The following is a 5,594-nucleotide window of genomic DNA, read 5'->3' as shown; positions in this document are numbered from 1 at the left end:
AGCCCTCCGGTGTAAGCTGGCGAGCCCTGAAGAAACTCTGGAAAGAAAGAACACCTGCTGTCTAGTTTAGCCATGAGTCTGCAGCCACTCGCTACGGTGAGCCCTGAGGAAACTCAGGATGCGAAAAAACAGGATACTGGCCCCAGACAGCTGAGGTGCATGCAGAAGGAATGATTAAGTCCACACTCTTGTATCTTCCCATACATAGAAAAGCACTAAACTCCTTAACATGGGATGTCTGGTTTTTCTTTAATTAACAATAATCTTTTGACATTCAGAGTACTTGCCCTTTGTTGCAAAGCTTCTATATAACCTGGCTGCCCCCCACCCCCTCACCTCTTGGAGCAGTTATCTCAGGGTTATTTGAGTTGCTGCCTCCAGGGCTTGAAGTCCTAAATATTCCTACCCAAGAAAACATAACTCCAAACTTTTAGGTTGTGAATATTTTTTAAGTTGACAGGATCCCGGTGTTACATTGGTCCATCCAAATAATCCAGGAAAATCTCACCACCACCCTCCCCAAAAAATCTTTAATTTAATCACCTCTGCAAAATCCCTTTTGCCAACCAAGATATGCTGCCTACCATAGGTAGGGTTCCCCCATGCATTGTCAGAGAACTCTTGAGAGAGAAGACTCTCAGAGAAGAGTCTTACAGGTTTAGTTCTTATTTGCCAGAAGAGGGGGATGTGGTGGTATAACAAAGAACTAGCACCTGATGAGATGCTATGTGGAGAAAGAAAAACTGAGCCTGGAGCCCTGCAAGTACGTGGCATGGTTGTATGGCTGAAGAATAGAAAGGGGATACCTTCTGGACATTATATTAGAGAGGACATTAGAAGCTGGGTTGTGAAGATTTTTTTTTTTTAAACCATATTGAGTCTGAAATTTATCGGGAATGCATTTACTTGACCGATCCCATTACTTTAGACTGTGCTATAGTTTCTTTAAAACTTTAGGGACTTCCCTGGTGGCCCAATGGTTAGGAATCCACCTGCCAGTTCAGGGGACACAGGTTAGAGCCCTGGCCTGGGAAGATTCCACATGCTGCAAGGCAACTAAGCCCGTGTGCCACAACTACTGAGCCCAGGTTCTAGCATCCACAGGTTGCAACCACTGGAGCCCACTCACCTTAGAGCCCATGCTCCGCAACAAGAGAAGCCACCCCAATGAGAAGCCTGTGCCACAACTATAGAGGAGCCCCCGCTCCCCACAACTAAATTCCATGTGCAGCAACGAAGACCCAGCGCAGCCAAAATAAACAAATCAGAAAAACTTTCTCTGACACACTTTTTATCCTAAAGAATAATCCTCATAAATCACAGGTTTTATCTGTTATATCTTTCCAGTGTATGTCAAGATGTGTATATAAGATGTTCCTCCCCGTATCCTTAAAATCATCCACACACACCCATGAATGAATGCCATACTCTGAGAAACGGAGCCAGAGGCACGGAAACCACCTAAAGGTTGGGAGCAGGGAAAGAACACGATCAGGTTTGCCTTGGATCAATACCATTCCCACAGCATTTATCGCTTTGAACTGAATGGAAATCAGTGAAAATGCCATACGTGAGACCTCTACAACAGTTGAGGGGAGAGACGAGAAATAAACAGAGAGACAGGGACTGTGGGAGGGGAGCGGAGGGTTTGGATATGAACAATATGAAGGTGGTAGAGCTGATGGATAACAGCACATGCAGAATGCCAGGGTTCTGGCCCGTGCAGTTCAGCAGATAATCGTCTGTCCGCCAAGATGGCAAATAGAGGGGGAGTTGGTGGGGCGGGGAGGAGTGGGCAGGGTTGGAAGAGAAATAATTGCTTTGGTCTGGAACATGGTCAAAGTGTTTGTGGAACACTCGTGTAAGTACGGAAACGCCTGTGTCTGGGGCTCTGGACTGGGGCATTATCCAGAGCTGAGCGGTCCAGGAGAAACAGGCTGTGAGCCATCTGTGTCACTTTAAATGGTCAGACGACCACGTTAAAAAAAAAAAAGAGGAAATGAATAATATATTTTATATAACCAAACATATCCATATCCCTAATATCCTATTTCACGGACTTCCCTGGTGGTCCAGTAGTTGAAAGTGCGCCTTCCAAAGGAGGGGACTTGGGTTCGAGCCCTGGTCAGGGAACTGGGATGCCACATTGCAGCAGATGGGGCAACTAAGCCTGAGCATCACAACCAGATAGTGCCTCGACTAAGATCCGACACAGTCAAAATAAATCAATTGAAAGAAAAACCAGTTGTCCATTTATGTGTGGGTTTATTTCTGGACTCCATTTGGCTTCAAAAGAATATTCTATTTCAAGATGAATCAGTATAAAAATCATTGAGCTATTTTACATTTTTTGTTTGTTTTAAGTCTTCAAAATCCAGTGCATTTTCCACAGAGAGCACATTACATGTGGGACATTCCAAGCTCTCAAAAGGGACTATGAAGAGTAGTTATAGTATTTATTGGACAGCACGGCTCTAGAAGCACTTGCTGAAGGCAGGCTAGGGTGATCAAGCGCCTGGGTGATGGTGGAGGACAAGGACCCTGTTCAGACATTGAGGGTGATCAGATTTGCTGCTGCTGCTGCTAAGTCGCTTCAGTCGTGTCCGACTCTGTGCGACCCCATAGACGGCAGCCCAACAGGCTCCCCCGTCCCTGGGATTCTCCAGGCAAGAATACTGGAGTGGGTTGCCATTTCCCTCTCCAATGCATGAAAGTGAAAAGTGAAAGTGAAGTCGCTCAGTCGTGTCCAACTCTTAGCGACCCCGTGGACTGCAGCCTACCAGGCTCTTCCATCCATGGGATTCTCCAGGCAAGAGTACTGGAGTGGGGTGCCATTGCCTTCTCCGTCAGATTTGCTAGGACTGGATTTTACAAGGAAGTGCATGGATGGGTCTAGGAGGAGGTTCAGGAGACCCACTACAGGTTCGGCCAAGCAAAGAATCTTTGTCACAATTCCACCCATTACACCTGATAGATATCATCTTTGGGGTGGGGCTGGTAAATCGTAGTTGTAACAAGCCTCCAGCAGGTAACATGACCCAGGAGAACCATCTGTTCAGTAGGAGCTGGTAGGACCTGAGACCACAGGGGGATGGTTCTCAACAGGATGTGACTCTGATGAACCCCCGGGGAAGACTCATAGAAAGCTGATGGGGGGGAAGCACAGAGAGAGGCTTGTGTTTAGGGCAAAGGAAGGGAGGGATGAGAGATCTGGTGGATTATCTGACCCTGAGACATCAAGGCATCGTGGCTTAAATAAGAGTCCACAAACTCTGCTTGGCAGAATTTGACTCAAGGTGTGCTGGAGCTGCCGAAGGGCTCCAACCCCAGGGGCTGGGGAGGAAGGAGCGGTTTCTGAGAACGCTTGCCTCCCACACAAAGCAGGGATCAGCCTCAGCCTTGCCCAGCCATTCAGGTCTGAAGCTCTGCCGGGCTCTGTCCAAGGTCTCTTTCATTTTTATTCCCCCTCTCCTCTCATTCCTGGTTAATCTCAACCCTTTCCGGGGCTTCAAACCCCATTTACATGCTGATGGTCCCCACATTTGCATCTCAAACTCAGAGTCCACCCCCACCCCAAGCGGCAGACCTCATTTTACCAATTGCCTTCTGCCTAGAATATCAGTTGAGCACCTATAATTTAACATTTCCAAACCTGAACTCACTTCAAACTTGTTTGCATGCTAATAGTTTCTGTTTCAACTAGTAGCCTCACTATTTACTCTGTTCCCCTCAAACCAGAAATCTGGGGGTCATCTTACACTTCTTCTGATAACACACTAAATCATCTGAAATTCTTTCCTAGGTCCGAATTCCTGCAGCTTTGGGTCAGGTGCCCTCGACTCTACGACTGACTTGCCTAATTCCCTCTTCACTGTAGATGTGGCCCTGTCTTCCCTTCTGGCAGAGAGAGGATGTCCTCCCAAATGTGGTACAGCCTTCTTTTACAAGCTAAGCTTGTAAAAACCAAATCTGCCAAACTCTGCTGACTACGGCAGAAACACCAAACTCAGCATGAGACATGAATCTTCAGAGAGGGTCCTACTCACCTCTCTTGAGTAAGCCACCTTACCCTTAATCTCCCAAGATCTTTTTTTTTCAGTTGTGACTTTTTTTTTTTTTTTGCTAAAAAGTAAACACACAATACCAAAAGGCCTCGGACAACTCACAAAATCGATTTTAAAAGGGCGGAGATAAGAGGAATTAAGCGACATTCATCCCCCTTTCCAGATTCTGGACATCTGGAGTGCTGCCTGGGGAGTGCCTGCACGTGGGTTACCCCAGGCGATTCAGAGGCAAATCTAGGTTTGTCAACCAGTAGGTTATGTCACTCTGACAAAACTCCAACACATCACATTAAAGAATCTAGGCTACTGTGTTCTTTCCTAACTTCCCGAAATGCTACGGAGAAAAGACCGCGAGGAGCCTGCAACAGCCCAGTCTCCTAGACTGCACCCAGATCAAAACCCTGGGGAACTGCCAAGCAGAAATTTTAAGAATGAAATAGGCATCTGCGTAGCCTACAAACCTGACAACAGAACCTACAGCAGTTAAAAAAACTGGTTAAAAAAACAAAAAACACTCCTGCTCCGAAATATATTTGGAAAATGCTGAACCACTCTAGAAAAGATTGGTCAGTTTCCAACTTCTCGGTTTCAAGGGAAGCACGAAAAGGCGTCGTAGGAAAGCATTTTACTTTATTGGCTTCAGCAACGTATTAGAAAGTTGAAAATCTGAAAAAAGTAATCTCAGAAGCTGAATCTCTCCCTTGGGTGTTCATTCAAACACATGCGGTACTAGGCTGCCATGTTGACTTGGACCTGTGGAGAGCAAACAATGTAACTGAGGAACCTTAATCTCTGACTTCCTACCAAACGCATGAAACGTTCAAGAAACTTCGCAGGACGTGTGCGTGTTCACCAAGGCTCGTGTGATCTCCCGAGCCAGGCTGAACAATAGAAGGGAGAGTCGTTATTAATCAAACGCGCCGTCTGTGTTTCTAAGTCTTTCGTCGCGGCAGAGGGGGCATTCCCTCTGCTCTCACCCGACTTTCAAATTGTCTCCGTGCTCATTGTCTGCCGGTAGGAACGACGGCAGCGCTCGGGGAGCAGGTACAGCGTCCCGCAGAACGCAGCACGGTTGAACCCCGCCAGGTTTTGGGAAACATTCCCGGCCCTTCCAGCGGGTCAAGGAAAAGGAGGTGGCCCGGGCGCCAAAGGCTGCTGCCAATGCAACTCGCAACTTTTGAAATCAATCCTTTTTGCATCGTGCAACGGATGCCACCGCTCCTCGGGCTTGCAACCCCCCACCCCTCCCCCGAGACCAATCATTGCCGCGCTCGGGCCTGCACATCGCCCCCGCCCCCTTTCCCGGGCCGCACGCAGCCACCGAGCCGCTCCGGCCGCGGCCCGCCGCCTCTTAAAGGGAGGGAGCCGGCCCTTAAAGGCCCCTCGCGTGCGGCGCCCGGCGGAGCGCGGCGGCCCTGGTTCCCGGCAGGGGCCCGCCGAGGCAGGCCGAGCCCCCGCGGCGCCCAGGCGCGGGCCGGGGCCCTCCCGCCCTCCGCGCCGCCGCCGGGAGAGGCCTTTTTATTCAGGCGA

The sequence above is a fragment of the Bos javanicus genome, chromosome 13 (genome assembly GCF_032452875.1).
Source record: "Bos javanicus breed banteng chromosome 13, ARS-OSU_banteng_1.0, whole genome shotgun sequence".
Lineage (NCBI taxonomy): Eukaryota > Metazoa > Chordata > Mammalia > Artiodactyla > Bovidae > Bos > Bos javanicus.
Note: the sequence above shows the minus strand (reverse complement) of the source record.